The sequence below is a fragment of the Quercus suber genome, unplaced genomic scaffold (genome assembly GCF_002906115.3).
Source record: "Quercus suber isolate HL8 unplaced genomic scaffold, Cork oak 2.0 scaffold_226, whole genome shotgun sequence".
NCBI classification, from domain to species: Eukaryota; Viridiplantae; Streptophyta; class Magnoliopsida; order Fagales; family Fagaceae; genus Quercus; species Quercus suber.
In genome coordinates this window covers 785,384-805,941 of record NW_027069684.1, presented here as the reverse complement: position 1 = coordinate 805,941, position 20,558 = coordinate 785,384, and positions in this window count along the sequence as shown.

Here is a 20,558-nt window from a genome sequence, read left to right as displayed (position 1 = left end):
CTCCTTTCATTTATACACTAGACAGTGACTCCCCTTGAATACGATGTCTACTTCAAAAGTAATTGTTAAGAGATGTAAGCACTTAACAGTACTTCAACAATCATCAATTTGCATATTTTAAAAAGTATCATGCAACATAAACTTAACATGACACATAATGTTCATAGATCATTGTTAAGAAAAATCTAATGCACCTACTTTCATAAGAAACTTGTCATGAAAGCAATGCTCTACCAATTGGAACTCAAAAGAATTAACGAATTCACACAGGGTTGTTTAACCCACATAACCTGCAAGAATTCCAAATTAACACAAATTCACACAGAGTTGTAAAGCATTCTCTTGAAAAACTAATAAACAAACAAACAAAGAGGGTAAATTGAAGATAAAAGGAAATATGAAAAGAGAAAACATACAGATATAGTATTTAAAATTTTAAAAATAGAACAGAGAAAGAAAATATTTGACCTCACACCACATAGAGAGAGAAGGAGAGTAAGAAAGCTTTTACAAATTTGAATTAAATGAGGACGTCCACGGCATCTTGATTTTGCTCCTTCAATCCCAATTCTGCAAAGCTCACAAAAAACCCATAGGAAATCGATTGTCAATTGAACGGAAGGTGAAACAAAAGGAAAACAAATCTCTCTATTTACTTTTAATCACTTATCATCGTTAGGAGCAGAGACAAAGGAGAAGGTGCACCAAAGGCGAAGCATAAAGACTGGAGAGAGAAATGGATGAGGAGTTATGGTTTTCCCTTTTTTTTTTTTTTTTTTGATAGGAAGGGGCTATGGTTTTTAATTTGGGGGTTTCCAGCGTATTAGTGTTATCATGGGAAATTTTAGCACAGCTCCAAAATAAGTTTTTGTACACATCTCTTTGAATTGATTTTTTTTTAACCAAAAAAGGCCAAGAATTGTTGAAATAAATAGAGTATCTACTGGAAGATTTATAAACAGTAAACAGATGCAAGACATGACTAATCTAATCCTGAACAAAAATTAAAGCATGATGGCATTAAAGTTAGATAAGTTTGACCTATATAAAGAGAACAAGAATCTTCACATTCCCAACCATGTCTTTTGTGTTAATATACCATAGATATTGCTTTTTCAAAATCACGAACAGACTTTGCCAATAAAGCCTTCTACATGTGAAACCCTCTTGCTTTGATTTGAAATAGTTCCTAGAAGTTAAGTAGACATTAAACATAAGTTATTATACTTAAATGGTAGCCAACTCAATTCAAAGCATACCTCATCAATGATTATGTATGTTCAACATTAAAACAATGTTAGAATGGAGGGGCAAAAAAAATTTGAACCAAAATAGACAGAAGATTGAAAGCAATCACCAACCTTATTAGATCTTAAAATATCTATCAATCCACCAGTGAGCTTCTGATCAATGGCCATGTGATAAGGAGAGGACCTTGTAGCCTCCTCTAAGTCCAATGGATTATCTATGCACATGGCAGCTGTAAACGGTGTATTCTCTCCAGCTTCTACCAAGTACTTTGCCAACATTTTTGCACCATATTCCTAGCCAATGGCCATCAATGTAATCCATGACCTTGCCTTATTGATGAACTATATAGTTGTGGAGATATCATCGCTGTCAGTAGCTGTAAATAACTTACAGAAAATAGAATAGTAAATAAGCTCCTACTATCAGCACATTCAAAAGAAACCTGTATTAGACAATTTTCCTGTCCATGAACTTGAGCATGAGATTGATTAAGTGTCTGTTTGGGAATAATTTATTTAGCTGAAACTAAAAACTTTTTGATAAAAGTACTGTAGATAAAACTAAAAGGTAGTTGAAATAGTACAGTGAGACTCATGAATAATACCAAAAAGTGCAATGGGACCCATGAATAGTAGCAAAAATAAGTTAAATAGTAAAAAAACTGGCTTTTTAAGCCAATGCCAAACGCACACTAAAATTTATACTTTGAAGTAAAAGCAGCAAGGTTTCCTCTCACTATATATATATTAAAAAAACGATCAGTCCAAATTCACCTCACACATCTAGAATGCGATCTCTCATTGCTTGATATGGTGCAATGAAAAACCATGTAAAGGATTTGTCACGGTAAGAATATGGAAACGCATACTTACAAAGATGCCCTTAAATCAATGTCATAGTTGTGAAGCTAAAATTTTCTTAACAGTGACTTATGAACAATTATGAAGCATATATAAATCATTAAACACACTTTTTTCCAAAATTAATTACATAGATAATAAATACTCACAAAGTCTTGGCTATATTGTTCGAGAGCTTCTTAAAATTATCAAAGGAAACAAAAACTCAACCATGAAGCCTTGGCTATATTTGTCCATTTTCACCACCCTTTCTTCTACCAAAGTTTCAGACTTGTCCTGTAAATTCTGAACGGTTTTAGACCCCTTAAACCAACCAGATTAACCTAATTAATTAGCCAAGTGATTAACTTAGTCAAATTATGCAATTCTAGGTTATCACAAACATACAATCATACCAAGAATATAAAGCAGTGGAATAATAAATTACACAAGATATGATCACCTAGGAAACCACACGGTAAAAAACTTGGGAGGATTTGACCTAGCTATCCTCAAGGTAAACCTGAATCCACTATGCGAAAGAATCGAAGTTCATACAAAAGGACTTACAAGCTCCTCACTTGACTTCCTAATGCTACCCACCAGTAAAACATATTGACACGACCACGTGCAAACTCCGAATCCATGAACTCCTTCTTTCTTGGATTCTCTAATCAGCTACAAGCACCCACGCTTGTTATTCTTTAAGCTCCAATGGCAGCAACCGAGTTGATCATCAAAATGTTGATACTATCTCTACCTTAAAAACCCTAAGTTTTGTGTAAAGGAAAGCTCCTCTAGATCTCATAAGAGATTTACACAAAACGGAAAAGTATGAACAACAATACAACAGGAGCAACTCAAAAAACATGGCTAGGGTTTTACCTTATATACTTAGGGTAAAAACAGAAAACCCAAAACGTTTAATGAGTTAGGGCTAAGTTGGAAAATTCTGCAGAAAAGCATTCTGCCCGAGATTCGATCGATCGAGCCAGGCCGAAATGCACCAATGTATCTGCAGCCTCTCGATTCCAACTTTACATGAAAGACACAACTTTGAGCAAGCCTAAACAAGACTAAACATAATGTTTTGATCATGGTTTGCCAACATTACACATTAGAGTTCTAAATACATAAATTCCTAAATCTTTAGAACCTAACAAACTCCCCCTTTGGCAATCCATGACAAAACACAAACACAAAGCTCAAAGTTTACAAGTAAAAACCCTTTACAAAAATAATGCTCATAAAACACAATTCAATCCTAACTACTATCCATTAGTTGCAAGTGTAGACAACAGCTCAATTGAATCAACCTGTATATTCCTGAAATACTCAACAAACGCATCAACGCATGTGTGACAGAAAATAGTAAAAAAAAAAACAGGTATAACATTCTTGTATGATTCACACAACACATAATAAAGACATATATTAATGAATAACTTATAAATATAAATCAATAAACAGTGAATCCAAAGAAACAAGAATCATGTATATATCATGTATATCAAAAACAATGTTACGCCCTCTAACATGAATATCCCCAAAAATGATATACAAAATGAAGCGCCTAGATACAATCTAACATCTCAAGACAAAAAATCTCCACTAGCTCCTCAAAACAAAAAATCTCCCCCTAACTACAAAACTCTACTCCCCCTTTTTGTGACGGAATGCCAAAGGGCAATCACAAGTTATCATTAAAAGGAGGTAGTGAGGGTGAACGAAGATGTGCCAGATCAACTCACAATGCACGGATCTCGTCAAATAAGTCCACCAAAAGCTGACCATGAGCCGCTTGAACAGTCATGACAGTCTCTAAGGTACGACGTATATCGAAGTCAACTGATGGAGGTGGAGGAACAGCAGCAGCAGCAGCATCAACAAGATCAGGAACATCCTCACTAGCAAGACCTGTAGAAGAAGAGGGAGGAGGTGCGGAACCAGAAGGCTAAGACCTAGGATGTTTAGAGCCAACTCGAAAGTGAGCAGCCTTCTGTCTAAGAAACGACGCACCTATAGGAGCAATAACATGAACAGGCTCAAAGGAAGGGAAATCATCTAAACCTAGATAAAGCAAAATCCTATGGATAAAGATAGGATGAACAAGGGCATGAGATGAAGATGAACTCCTATAAACTTCGTTCAAAGAACAAAGAAACAAATGTGGAAAACTTATAGGAGCATCAATAACTAGAGCATACAAAAATACACACCGCTCGAGAGGAATGGTGTGAAGATGAGAAATGGGCCAAATAAAGTGACACACTATCCCAAAGGAGATATAATGTAACTTAGAAAGCTCAGCAGAGGTGATCCTAGGATCAGAACCCCACTGGATAGAAGACCCAGTGATGTAAGACATGACATCACTCAATAAAGGAGACTCATCATAAGGGTAGACTGGGTGCTGGACCAATAGTACCCCTAGAGCATCAACCACTACTGTAAGAGTAATGGTGTACTTTATGCCTCGTATCCAACTCTTTACTAATGTGTTGGAATCATAGACGCGGATAGAGATGTTCGAGAAGAACTCTCTAATCAGGGTAGCAGGTGGAGGAGGATCAGAAATATCCACCAAGGGTAACCAGCCCCTATGCTCAAAATTCGCCCTAATGGCAGGATCAAGCTCATCTAAGATGACAGAACGCTCAGACCATATATTCCTCCTAAGGTTCAGTTTATCATAAATCTCTTGGTTTTTCTCACTAGGAAACTTCTCTCGATCAAAGGAAGGAGGGGAAGGAGTAGGTGTGGGGACAGACCTATGAGCCCTAGTCTTCCTAGGCATAGTGCTAAGGAAAGGACAAAGACACAAAGAGAAAACCAAAAACAAAACCAAGGGCAGACTGCTAGTTAGCACAAAAAAAAAAAATATAGAACAAAAATCTATATGATGCATGAACAATTACTATGTCATGATGCATGTACTAATGCAATAAACAAAGTTCAAATTAAGTTCAATTTTACAAAATTGGCTTGAGCATAGAGTTTCTAACAAAAACCCTAAAAATTTGAAAAATCACTTGAAAATTTTGAAGCAAATTGATGAATTGAGAATTGCATAACACAACACATAGATTATAATGCATAATTACATCAAAACAACAAGCTAATTTCATCAATTTCAACCTAATTGAACAAAATCCCCAATTCGGATTCAATACAAACCCTAGAAAATTCAATTTTTCACAAAACCCAAAATTGATCAAATTAAACCACCAAGAACAAATTTATATCATGTCCCAACAAAAACCCATTGATCAATTTCACAAAATAGGCTTGAATTAACAAAAATCCCAAAAATGAATAGTCCGAAAATTAGAGTGTATAATGCATGAAAAATGCATGAAAACTTGAAAATAAACTCAAAAGGAAGGGCAAAACAATCTTACCGGCTTGAGGAAAGAGAAACCTTGCAAAAATTTCGGAGGAAAACGACAAAAAATTGAACCTTTAGCCTTGCCAAGTCGGAGAGAGAAAGAAAGTTCGAAAAACTTTTGAAAAAGTGTTTTGAATCAGTCAAAGAACAGTGTTTTAAAAAGACCTAATTCGCAACATTCAATTGATCGAAAATCACATTCGATCAATCAAATCAATCCGAGACATTTAAATAAATTGAAGCACATTTTCGATCGATCGAAAAACAGAATGGATCGATCGAAACAGGTAGAGGCTCACAAAATTTTTGAGAAAAAAAACACAGTTTTGAAAATCCCAAACCAATTTTTGAAAATAACTCCTCAAAGCATTAAAATTGATGAAACAAAATGCATGAGTATGAGATGATATGGAATGCTTTTTCAAAAACCCAAATTTTAATCCCAATTTCTCCAAAGAAAGTTTAGCCATTCTCCCTTCAAATTCTCAATCAAAAAAAATGTTTTGCATAATACTCAAGGTATTTTCAAACTTGATTGGTCAGACCAAAAACACACACAATAACATGTACAGTGTTTAGCAAAGAGTAACTTGTGTAATGTGTGCAACTAGCAAAAGCTTGAGATACATGTGAGATGATATGTGAATAGAAATCAATCACAAAGTCTACAAAATTCATCACATATAATTTAAAAGAGACTATCACCTAAAGAGTTACATCATATAACTCCCACATCTCTTAGAACATAAGCTTGCAATCATGTAAGTTTCTTGAATTTTGCCTCATAATTATGTGAATTGACATCAAGCCTAATAGTACACACCAGTTTTAATTATGTGAATTGGTATCAAGCCTAATAGTACACACCAATTTTAATTATGTGAATTAACTGAGGCTACACCTTATGTTCTTTTTGTGCATGTGCTACACTTTCTCAAGCACAAAATCTTATGATATGCACTAAGGTGTTCATGATTGGCTAATAAACAGTGGTAAGATAGTTATTTATGCCTTTCTCAAAAGGATTAAGTCCGACAGTCAAATAACATGTGACTTCAAGATTAAGACAAAATGATAAACACCATAAACATCTTTTCCACACAACATGCACTACAAAGCTTCAACTAGTAAAGTGCAATAAATAAGCTCACCAAAGCTAAACAAGGTACACAAGACATGTTAAGTGTAAATAAATTGACGAACATTGTTTTCAAAAACCAAGAAAAATAATGTCAGACATATTTTTGCTTTCTCCTTTTCTTTTTTTTTTTTCTTTTTTTATTATTATTATAAAAAAAGAGAAAACAAATAAATCCTAGAATAAAATGCATGAATGTAATGCAATACAAGTCCTAGAGAAAAACAAAAACATAACCACCAAAGAACAATGGTCACAGAGGAATGAGCAATAAGCACAAGGACCATGTTAGAAAGACTCAATTAAATCGAGTCTTTTGCATCCAAAACCTTTTAGATGCACCACGAGCATTGAAGTTCTTATTCACATTCAAGTGATTTCCAACTCCAAGATTGGAATAAAAGTTCAACGCCTTACCAATTCACCAATGAGTGTCATAGGATCTTGTGCTTGAGGCACAGACACCTTTGGTTTGTTTGCTCTCTTAGTAGCTTGAAGCTTGTAACAGTTATGACGAATGTGTCCAGACTTTCCACAAAAATGACAAACCCAAACAGGTTTACCATGCATCTTGTCCTTAGAAAGGGTAGAATCCTTAGGTTTAGACTCTTCTAGATCAACCCTAATCTTCCTAGGGGGTGAAACAACTACAGGTTTGACAACCTCACTCACAGGGTGTTTGACAGTTTCACTCACAACCTTACTCACGGAATGTTCAGAAGAAGATGAAGGAACAAAGTTAGTTGAATTAGGAGCAGACACAGAGGCTTTCAACATAACCTAAACCAGATTTGTCAGAGGGATACTTTTGAACATTCAACATTTGATCAAGTTTAGAACTAGCAGATCTAGCAATAGATAAATCATGTTCCAAAGTTTTAACTTTATCAAGCAAGAGCATGTTCTCAGATTTCACATGGTTCAAAAGATCATTAGCATCAAATAACTTAACAAGCAAATTTTTCTTATCAAGCTCAAGAGAATCAATTTTCTTCAGGCCAAGTTCAACATTCATAGCATCCTTTGCAGCAACTTTGTAAAATTTGTTATAGGCTTCTTGAAGATTTGCATCCTCAGAGAGTTCCCCATCAAAAGGGTTTTCTTCAACAGATATACTTTCATTGACTACAGCAGTAGTAGTGAAAGCAACGAAGTTTCCATCCTCGTCACATCCAGACTCATCATCAGAAACCTCATTATCACTAAGGGTTACAGCCATAGCTTTACCCTTAGACCTCAAGAATGTAGGACATTCAGATTTAATATGACCATACCCTTGACATACAAAACACTGAGCACCCAAAGAATTGTTTAAAGATTGACCAACTTTTCCTCTAGGTTTTTCAAAGTTATTAACCTTAGTGGGATCATTCTTCCTAAAGTTTCTAGGTTCAGCAGTGTTTTTACCTCTTGCCTTTCTGTTGTTATTCCTAAGAAAGTTTCTAAAGTTCTTGGCAAGGTACGTAATCTCTGTAGCAGAGAGCTCATCGTCAAATCAACCAACATCAACATCATCAACAGACATAAGAGCGATTGATTTGGATTTGTTTGCTTTGGGTAGGTCAGACTCATAGGACTGAAGAGATCCTACAAGCTCATCAACAAGGATGGAGTCCACATCCTTGCTCTCTGTAATGACAGTCACTTTGGGTCTAAAGTTTTCAGTTAAAGACCTAAGAATCTTCCTAACAATTTTAGGTTGATAATAGATTTCACCCAAATTAAATGCAGAATTAACAATATCATTCAATTTAGCATAGAATTCATCAAAAGATTCATCATCAGACATTCTAATGCTTTCAAATCTAGAAGTTAATTGTTGCAATTTATTGATCTTAACTGTCTTTGTGCCTTCATACACAGTCTGGAGGATTTTCCAAGCAGTATGAGCAACCTCCACATTTGAGATTCTCTTAAATTCCTCTATAGAAACAGCATTAAAGATGGCATTCATAGCTTCGCTATTGAACCCAGCTGCTTCTTTTTGAGAAGTTTGCCACTCACTCACAGGAGTAGTGGGATTCTCCCATCCGTACTCAACGGAATTCCAAACTCTCCCATCAAAGGATTTCAGGAATTCTTTCATCCTTACTTTCCAATAAGCATAGTTATTCCCATCAAAGTGAGGAGGAACAACAAGAAAGTGTTCATGTTCCACGACAACAGGGGTCAAGGATCAGCTCTGAGATCAAAAAATCTCAAATAAGAGAGCTACCCGCTCTGATACCGCTTGAACGGTTTTAGACCCTTTAAACCAACCAGATTAACCTAGTTAATTAGTCAAGTGATTAACTTAGTCAAATTATGCAATTCTAGGTTATCACAAACATACAATCATATCAAGAATATAAAGCAGCAGAATAATAAATAACATAAGATATGATCACCCAAGAAACCACACAGTAAAAACCTGGGGAGGATTTGACCTAGCTATCCTTAAGGTAAACCTGAATCCACTATGCGAAAGAATCGAAGTTCATACAAAAGGACTTACAAGCTCCCCGGTTGACTTCCTAATACTACCCACCAGTAGAACTTACTGACACGACCACGTGCAAACTCCGAATCCACGAAGTCCTTCTTTCTTGGATTCTCCAATCAGCTACAAGCACCCACGCTTGTTATTCTTTAAGCTCCAATGGCAGCAACCGAGTTGATCATCACGATGTTGATACTATCTCTACCTTGAAAACCCTAAGCTTTGTGTAAAGGAAAGCTCCTTTAGATCTCACAAGAGATTTACACAAAACAGAAAAGTATGAGCAACAATACAACAGGAGCAACTCAAAAAACGTGGCTAAGGTTTTACCTTATATACCTAGGGTAAAAACAGAAAACCCAAAATGTTTAATGAGTTAGGGCTGGGTTGGAAAATTTTACAGAAAAGCATTCTGCCCGAAATTCGATCGATCGAGCCAGGCCAAAATGCACCAATGCATCTGCAGCGTATCAATTCCAACTTTACATGAAAGACATAACTTTGAGCAAGCCTAAACAAGACTAAACATAATGTTTTGATCATTGTCTGCCAACATTACACATTAGAGTTCTAAATACATAAATTCCTAAATCTTTAGAACCTAACAAATTCATTTACTCGGCTACCCTGTTTTCAATTGATATAGTAGTGGTTAGTGTTAGGTTCTAAAGGTTTAGGAATTTATGTATTTAGAACTCTAATTTGTAATATTGGCAAACCATGATCAAAACAATCTGTTTAGTCTTGTTAAAGTGTGCTCAAAGTTGTTTAATTATTATAAAGTTGGAATCGAGAGACTGTAGATGCATTGGGGCATTTCGGTTTGGCTCGATCGATCGAAGAATAGATTCGATCGATCGAAAATCGATCAGATTACATTTTTCTGCAGTTTTCCAACTCAGCTCTAACTCATTAAACGTTTAGGGTTTTATGTTTTTGCCCTAGGTATATAAGGCAAAACCCTAGCCAAGTTTTTAGAGTAGCTCCAGTTGTATTGTTGCTCATACATTGCTGTTTTGTGTAAATCTCTTGTGAGATCTAGATGAGCTTTCCTTTACACAAAGCTTAGGGTTTTCAAGATTGAGATTACTTCAACATCTTGATGATCAACTTGGTTGCTACCATTGAAGTTTAAAGAATATCAAGCGTGGGTGCTTGTAGCTGATTGAAGAATTCAAGAAAGAAGGAGTCCGTGGATTCGGAGCTTGCACGGAGTCGTGTCAGTAAGTTCTACTGGTTGGTAGTATTAGGAAGTTGAGGGGGGAGCTTGTAAGTCCTTTTGTATGAACTTCGATTCTTTCATAGTGAATTCAGTTTTGCCTTGAGGATCGGTGGGTAAAATCCTCCCTAGGTTTTTTTACCGGTTTGGTTTTCCTGGGTGATCATATCTTGTGTTATTTATTATTCCGCTGCTATATATTCTTGATATGATTGTTTGATTGTTTTAACCTAGAATTACTTAATTTGACTAAGTAACAACTTGGCTAATTAACTAGGCTACTCAATCTGGTTGTGTGTTAAGGGGTCTAAATTTTTCCATCAGTTAGGATGTTGATCAGTGCTCCACCTGGTTCCTTAAGTTCCATATAGGATCTAAAGTAAAAGCTATGTAAGCAAAGAATTGATCTTTTAATATAATTTAGGATTATGGATTGGAGAATAAATGAGCAGTGTATCTATGATGACATAAGAAATTTTGTAGGACAATATATGAAATTTTCCCCTGTGCATTGAATAGGGCTCAATTTTGTTCAAATAATAGAAAAAAAAATTGCTGTAATTCTATCAAATTTATCATTGCTCCCTATATGTAGAATCCCACTGAGAACTTACTTGTTTGTATGGTAGACTAAAATAATTTTATGAAATATTAAATTGATTATGAAACTATTCCATTGTATAAATTGCTCCTATCTAGCTTGAATTTGTGTTACAATTTGATGAAGAAGTCAAAGTTTAAAATATTAGCGAAATGGAAGATTCATTGCCTAGGAATTGTTGAAACAAAACAAAATATATATGGCTACAAAATAGAGAAATATAAGAGAAAAATTAGTAATCTTTAAAAGAATAACCTGTGGTATAGTTGTTGAAATCTACCAAACATGTTCAAATATTGCTAAAACTAATGCAAAAAGTCAGATGTTAAAATTTCCAAATTGCCAAAAAAAAAAATTTAAAATTAGAAGATTCTAAACCTAGAATTATTGAAACAATAGAAAAAGTATATGACTACAGTCACTACATACAAAAGAGAAATATAAGAGAAAGATGCCATTGAAATATGTTAGGTTTTTAGATCCTTGTAAACTGGATTGTTTAACCTAATTAATTAACCAAGTGAATATTTAGGTTTATTATTCAGATCTAGATTAAAACAAAACAATCATATCATTCAAAGTAGCGGAAAAGTAAATAACACAACAATATGATGACCCAGGAAAACCAAACCGGTAAAAACCCTGAGGAGGATTTGACCTAGCTATCCTCTAGGTAAAAAGCAAATCTACTAGAAAAAATTGAAGTTTACAATAAGACTTAGACCACTGACATCCTATTTCTACTACATGTAGAACTTATTACCACAACCCCATGATAGCTCCAAGTCCACAAGCTATTTCTTTCCTTGGCTTTTGCAACACAAGCACCCACACTTGTGACTTTGAGACTCCACTCAAAGGTTTTGGATCTCCTTAGATGTTGATCTTGTAGGCAGCAACTTCTACAACACCGGATCTTGAGATTCTTCAAGGAATAATACTGGTAGAAGACTTTAGAGAGCTTTTGGGTACAAAACCCTAGATCTACAAAAGAGGCACATGATGCACTCTAATCTCTCTAAAAAACATCTGAAAACTCCCTCTAGGGTTAGCTTATAATGTCCTTTAAATACTAGAAAAAACGGCTTGTGATTTGGGCTTTAAACAGTCAAGTTATAGGCTTTTTACGTTTGTTGATTTTTTGCTGATATGCAACTTTCGATCAATCAAGTACCAATCAAACGAAATAGATTGTAACTCATTTTTTTCATCCCAAACTTGAGTTTTTTTTGTCTTGGACTTGAAAGTACACTATTCTAAACCAATGAGACTTACTTTTTGTCATGGTTTGCCAACATTACAAACTTAAAACCTAACAAAATATGCCAGACAGTTCAGATAATGCAAAAAATAGACCCAAAAATTCAGATAAAACTAAAGAATTAGAAAATTTGGTGCCTACAAATTATTGAAACAAAATATAAACAAAAAAACATGTAACTACACAGAGAAACATAAAAGAAAGATGTTCTACCCTCAAAAAAAATAATCCATTGCTATAATTCTTGAAATGTGCAAGAAAATGATCCATTACTATAATTGTTGAAATTTGCAAGAAAATTTCAAATGTTACAAAAAAATTAAACAAAAGTCAGCAGTTAAAACACAACGGAATTATTTAGATGAACCAATCTACTAGTGGGTTGAATCTAGCGCCAAGTTTACCCTAGGATAATAGCTTGTTGTTGAGACTTGAGATAGAAAAAAAAAAAAAAATATATATATATATATATATTACAAAGGAGTATACTTGAGATAAAAAAAAAAAAAAAAATATATATATATATATATATTACAAAGGAGTATGATAAGATTAGAACTGTGAGCTAATAGAATTTTGTAGTATCATGGCATTGTAAAATTATTTCAAAGAGCCATATATATACCCCCTCCAAAATATTTTAAAAAAAAGTTTGATATATACACGGTATTAATGTAGAGTTTAAGAATTTTAAGGCATTTGATTTTTACTTGGACTCATTTTAAGTGGATAACGTATATAATGGTTTTTTTTTTTTTTGGATGAAATTTTGTGTTCTTTGGAGTTCTACTTTGAATTGATACAATCACAGGCACTATTATAGTGACTCTTTTTATTATTTTGTCTAATAAAAAGTAATCTCCAGTAATTGAATTAAAAAAACTTATATTTAAATTCCCACAATAAAAAGCACAATCACCATTCAAAATTTGAGAGATAAGTAAAATAATTTATCAATATTTGGTTCCAATAAAAAACAGAAGACGAAGCAGAAGAAGAGTTTGAAGAAGTTACCCATGACTGGATTAGACTATAACTGAGTCAAGCGAAGAATGAACTTAATTTTCCCATATACACAAATCATCTTTCACTATCATCATCCAGAAATCTCTACTTGAAGCTCAAATCATGAACCTAGAATCACAGAAATCACGGGTCCTTTTCTTCGGCTTGCTCTTGCTCTTCTTTGTCATCTTCTTCTTTGACAAACTTTATCTTGACAAACTACATGCCCAAAAGAAAACCATATGAGTTATTTCAGATTAGTCTACATGCCCAAGCTAAAGGAAATTAGCAAGAACAATTGGAGTCAATAAATTTTTTATTAATTTAAAGGAGAAGAGAACAACGTCAAAAGAAGTTACCATCTTGATGTTAGGAATATGGGAAATCTTGGGCCACTCCTCTCCTATCTCTCTTTCGTAGCGTTCATCTAGAATCGGACTCCCCCAAATCTTGAATTTTTGTAATGGAGTTATAGGAACGAATTTCGGCAGTAACTTTAACTTTGGGCAATTTCAGATCTTCAAATGTTGAAGACGTGGCATTATAGTGAATCTTCTAATACAGTCGTCATCTTCTTCTTCCTCTTCTTCTCCTCCAATCCCATTCCATTCTTCCCACTCGACTAATCCCGGAAAGATGAGAGATTTCGTATAAGCGTATTGGTTTAAGAAAGGTTGGAATCGGGATCGTGATGTAGTTGCTGACATAGAATATAATGGGCTGGGTTGGGCGATGATGGAGAGGCAAAGAGAAATCGATGCAGTGGCAGTGATCTGTGGTGGAGGTGGCGGCAGTGGGAGGATCTGAGTTTTGGGTTTTGATTTTGGAGGAAAGGAAAGAGGGAGTTTTAGGTTTGGAGGAAGGATATAGTAGTGTGGGAGATGAGAAGAGAGATTTTTTTTTTTTAAATAGTATGGGCTTTGTAATTTGTATTTGGTGGGGGGAAAGAAGAGATTTATTGTTATTTTTTTAATAATGCTGATGTGTAAAGATGTGGGAGCTCTAAAAAAATTCAAAGCGAAGTCAAAGGCTTCGGTTTTATATATATATATATATATATCCCTAGACTTTATTATCTAATCAATTAATCCTTGTATAAAAACATTCATAGTAACGCAAAATCATATATATACCTCCACTTTGTAAATTACTATCTCTTTATTCTCGAGTTCTTAGTTCAATCCTTTAAGTTTGTTATATTTTTATGTAATTTAATTTCATAAGTACAATCTTTAGTAACTTTTTACTAAAGTGGTCAAGCCTAACACTCAGAATAACTAATCCCATTAAACTAATTTAAATGGAATGTTTTATATCTCTTGAAAGATATTATAGATTTCATCTTGAAATATGTGTTCTCTCATCACTATGTGTGATTTTCCAAGGTACTAATATTCTATCATTGATTAGATCTCACTCTTGAAACATTAAAGAAAACAACATTTTATGTTTAAGTACACAATTCCCTCAAGCTTTAGAGTTAATGTAAATGAAAGCCATGAGATTTATTATTTAGTTAACAATAGTTATAAAATAACTGATCTCACAACAGTACAGTTCTATGTGTCTTACACAATTAAGACACCACAACATATCAACTAGAGGTATCAACTTCCATGGGCAAGAGAAAGAATCTTAGTTGATACACTATAGTCTTAGCAAATGAAAAACTCAATTTCACTACCGCCTAAGAACTAAAATTTTGAGTTTACAAGGAACTTGTGATTTATATTTTTTGTAATTAAATCAAATACAATCATGGTTTTAAAAACCGAATAAAAAAACTAAAAAAACTATAAAAAAAAAAAAAAATTGCCCAAAACAAGGAACTCAACCCAATTCTAATTCTTTGGTTGTTCTAGTTTTTAAAACCATTCATACATTGCGTCTCATAGGCCTTCTGGATATTGTTAGGTTCTAAAGATTTAGGAATTTATGTATTTAGAACTCTAATTTGTATTGTTGGCAAACCATGATCAAAACAGGTTATTTAGTCTTGTTTAGGCTTGCTCAAAGTTGGGTCTTTCATGTAAAGTTAGAATCGAGAGGCTGCAGATGCATTGGTGCATTTCGGCCTGGCTCGATCGATCGAAGGAAAGACTCGATCGATCGAATCTCTGGCAGAATGCCTTTCTGCAGAATTTTCTAACTCAGCCCTAACTCATTAAACATTTTGGGTTTTCTGTTTTTACCCTAGGTATATAAAGAAAAACCCTAGCCACGTTTTGAGGGTTGCTCCAGTTGTATTATTGCTCATACTTTTCTGTTTTGTGTAAATCTCTTGTGAGATCTAAAGGAGCTTTCCTTTACACAAAGCTTAGGGTTTTCAAGGTAGAGATTACTTCAACATCTTGATGATCAACTCGGTTGCTACCATTGAAGCTTAAAGAATATCAAGCGTGGGTGCTTGTAGCTGATTGGAGAATCCAAGAAAGAAGGAGTCCATGGATTCGGAGCTTACACGTGGTCGTGTCAGTAAGTTCTACTGGTGGGTAGCATTAGGAAGTCAAGCGGGAAGCTTGTAAGTCCTTTTGTATGACCTTCGATTCTTTCATAGTGGATTTAGGTTTACCTTGAGGATAGCTAGGTCAAATCCTCTCCAGGTTTTTACCATGTGGTTTCCTAGGTGATCATATCATTGTGTCTTTTATATTTCCGCTGCTTTATACTTTTGATATGATTGTATGATTGTGATAACCTAAAATTGCTTAAATTGACTAAATTGATCACTTGACTAATTAACTAGGTTAATCCAATTGTTGTTTTAAGGGGTCTAAAACTTTTCAAGTGGTATCAGAGCGAGTAGCTCTCTTGTTAGAGATTTTTGATCTCTAAGTTGATCCTTGACCCCTGTTGTCATGGAGCATAGACACTCTCTTGTTGTTCCTCCTCACTTTGATGGGAATAACTATGTTTATTGGAAAGTAAGGACGAAAGCATTCCTGAAATTCATTGATGAGAAAGTAAGGCAGAAGCCCACTACTCCTGTGAGTGAGTGGCAAACTTCTGAAAAAGAAGTAGCAGGCTTCAATAGCAAAGCTATGAATGTCATCTTCAATGCTGTTTCTATGGAGGAATTTAAGAGGATCTCTAATGTTGAGGTTGCTCATACTGCTTGGAAAATCCTCCAAACTGTGCATGAAGGCACAAAGGCAGTTAAGATCAATAAACTGCAGCAATTGACTTCTTGATTTGAAAGCATTAGAATGTCTGATGATGAATCTTTTGATGAATTTTATGCTAAATTAAATGATATTGTTAATTCTGCTTTTAATTTGGGTGAAATCTATGATCAACCTAAAATTGTTAGGAAAATACTTAGATCCTTAACTGAGGACTTTAGACCCAAAGTGACTACCATTACTGAGAGTAAAGATGTGGACTCCATCCCTGTTGATGAGCTTGTAGGATCTCTTCAGTCCTATGAGTCTGACCTACCCAAAGTGAACAAATCCAAATCAATGGCTCTTAAGTTAGTTGATGATGTTGATGTTGATGGATTTGATGATGAGCTCTCTGCTACAGAGATTGCATACCTTGCCAAGAACTTTAGAAACTTTCTTAGGAATAACAACAGAAAGGCAAGAGGTACAAACACTGCTGAACCTAGAAACTTTAGGAAAAATGATCCCACTAAGGTTAATAACTTTGAAAAACCTAGAGAAAAAGTTAGTCAATCTTTAAACAATCCATTGGGTGCTCAGTGTTTTGGCTGTCAAGGGTATGGTCATGTTAAATCTGAATGTCCTACATTCTTGAGGTCTAAGGGTAGAGCAATAGCTGTAACCCTTAATGATAATAAGGTTTCTGATGATGAGTCTGGATGTGACGAGGATAGAAACTTCATTGCTTTCATTGCTACTGCTGTAGTCAATGAAAGTATATATGTTGAAGAGAACCCTTCTGATGGGGAACTCTCTGAGGATCCAGATCTTCAAGAGTCCTATAATAAACTTTGTAAAATTGCTGTAAAGGATGCTATGAATGTTGAACTTGGCCCGAAGAAAATTGAATCTCTTGAGCTTGAAAAGAAGAATTTGCTTGTTAAATTATTTGATGCTAATGATCTTTTGAATAATGTTAAATCTGAGAACATGCTTTTGCTTGATAAAGTTAAAACTTTGGAACATGATTTATTTGTTGCTAGATCTGCTAGTTCTAAACTTGATCAAATGTTGAATGTTCAAAAGTATCCTTCTGACAAATCTGGGTTAGGATATGTTGAAAGCATCTTTGATTCTGCTCCACATTCCATGAACTTTATTCCTTCTTCTTCTTCTGAACCTTCCGTGAGTGAGGTTGTGAGTGAAACTGTCAAACCACCTGTGAGTGAGGTTGTCAAATCTGTAGAAGTTTCACCCCCTAAGAAGAATAAGGTTGATCTAGGAGAGTCTAAACCTAAGGATTCTACCCTTTCTAAGGATAAGATGCATGGTAAACCTACTTGGGTTCATCATTATTATGGAAAGTCTGGACACATTCATCCTAAATGTTACAAGTTTCAAGTTGCTAAGAGAGCAAACAAACCAAAGGTGCCCGTGCCTCAAGCACAAGATCCTATGGCACTTATTGGTGAATTGGTAAAGGCGTTGAACCTTTATTCCAATTCTAGAGTTGGAAATCACTTGAATGTGAATAAGAACTCCAATGCTCATGGTGCATCTAAAAGGTCTTGGATGCAAAAGACTCGATATAATTGAGTCTTTCTGACATGGTCCTTGTGCTTCATTGCTCATTCCTCTGTGACCATTGTTCTTTGGTGTTTTTGTGTTTTTTTCTAGGACTTGCATTGCATTACATTCATGCATTTCATTCTAGGATTTATTTGTTTTCTCTTTTTTAATTAAAAAAAAATGAGAAAGCAAAAATATGTTTGACATTATTTTTCTTAGTTTTTGAAAATAAAGTTGGTCAATTTATTTACATAGAACATGTCTTGTGTACCTTGTTTAGCTTTGATGAGCTTATTTATTACACTTTACTAGTTGAAGCTTTGCAGTACATGTTGTGTGGGAAAGATGTTTATGGTGTTTATCACTTTGTCTTAATCTTGAAGTCACATGATATTTGACTGTCGGACTTGATCCTTTTGAGAAAGGCATAAATAACCATCTCACCACTGTTCACTAGCCAATCATGAACACCTTAGTGCATATCATAAGATTTTGTGTTTGAGAAAGTGTAGCACATGCACAAAAAGAACATAAGGTGTAGTCTCAGTTTAATTGCTTAATGTTTAAAATTGGTGTGTACTATTAGGCTTGATGCCAATTCACTTAATTAAAACTGGTGTGTACTATTAGGCTTGATGCCAATTCACATAATTAAAAGGCTAAATTCAAGAAACTTACATGATTGCAAGCTTATGTTCTAGGAGATGTGGGAGTTATATGATGTAACTCTTTAGGTGATAGTCTCTTTTAAATTCTGTGTGATGAATTTTGTAGGCTTTGTGATTGATTTCTATTCACATATTACCTCACATGTATCTCAAGCTTTTGCTAGTTTGCACACACTACACGAGTTACTCTTTGCTAGACACTATACATGTTATTATGTGTGTTTTTGGTCTAACCAACCAAGTTTGAAAATATCTTGAGAATTATACAAAACATTATTTTTGCCTGAGAAATTAGATGAATAATTGGCTGAAACTTTCTTTGGAGAAACTGGGATTACAAATTTGGGTTTTTGAAAAAGCATTCCATTTCATTTCATACTCATGCATTGTGTTTCATTGATTTTAATGCTTTGAGGGGTTATTTTTTCAAAAATTGGTTTGAGTTTTTTTAAAACTGGAATTTTTCTCAAAATAATGTGATCCGCTGCCTGTTTCGATCAATCTATTCTGTTTTTCGATCGATCAAAAATTTTAAAATTCCTTTTAAAAAGATTTCGGAGTGATTCGATCGATCGAAAGTAATTTTCGATCAATTGAAAGTCGTGAATTTGGTTTTTATATAGTGTTCTTGGACTGATTCAACTTACCTTTTCAAAAGTTTTTTCAAACTTTCTTTTCTCTCTCCAACAAGGCAAGGATCTACAGTGAATTTTTGTCGTTTTCCTCCAAATTTTTTGCAAAGTTTCTCTTTCCTCAAGCCGGTAAGTCTCTTTTGCCCCTCAATTTTGAGTTTATTTGCATTTTTCATGCATTCTCTCTAAAAATTTTCGGACCTCTCTATTTTTGGGATTTTTGATGTTGCTAGCCCAATTGTGTGCAATTGATCAATGGGTTTTTTATGGGGACATGCTATAAACATGTTTTTTATAGTTTAATTTGATCAATTTTGGGTTTTGTGTGAAATTGAAATTTCTAGGGTTTATGTTAGTTCCGAATTGGGGATTTTGTTCAATTGGTTTGAAATTGATGAAATTGGCTTGTTGATTGAATCTAATTAGTCATTATAATCTAAATGTTGTGTTTTGTAATGCTTAATTCATCAATGTGCTTCAAAAATTTTCAAGTGATTTTCAAATTTTTGGGGTTTTTGTTAGAAACTCTATGCTCAAGCCAATTTTGTGCAAATTGAACTTAAAATTGAACTCTGTTTATTGCATTAGTACATGCATCATGCCATTTTAACTGTTCATGCATCATATAGATTTTTGCTCTATATTTTTTTATGCTAACTTGCAGTCTGCCCTTGATTTTTATTTTTTGTTGTTGTTGGTTTTCTCTTGTGTCTCTGTCCTTTCCTTAGCATCATGCCTAGGAAGACTAAGGCTTGTAGGTCTATCCCCTCACCTACTCCTTCCCCCCCATCTTTTGACCGAGAGAAATTTCCTAGTGAGAAAAACCAGGAAATATTTGAGAAGCTGAATCTTAGGTGTAAGATCTAGTTTGAGCGGTCTATCGTACTAGATGAGTTAGATCCTGCCATTAGGGCAAACATAGAGCGTCAAGACTGGTTACCCTTGGTGGATATTTCTGATCCTCCTCCACCTGCTACCTTGATCCAAGAGTTCTTCTCGAACATCTTGATCCGCGTCTATGATTCTAACACTTTAGTAAAGATTTGGATACGAGGCGTAGAGTACACCATTACTCCTACAGTAGTGGCTAATGCTCTAGGGGTACCCTTGGTCCAGCACCCTGTCTACCCCTATGATGAGTCTCCAGTTTTGAGTGATGTCATGTCTTACATCACTGGGTCATCTATCGAGTGGGGTTTTGATCCTCGGATCACCACTGCTAAGCTTTCTGAGCTACACTATCTTTTCTTTAAGATAGCATGTCACTGTTTTTGGCCCATTTCTCATCTGCACACCATTCCTTTCGAGAGGTGTGTATTTTTGTATGCTCTAGTTACTGATGCTCCTATCAGTTTTCCCCATTTGTTCCTTCGTTCTTTGAACGAAGTGTATAGGAGTTCATCT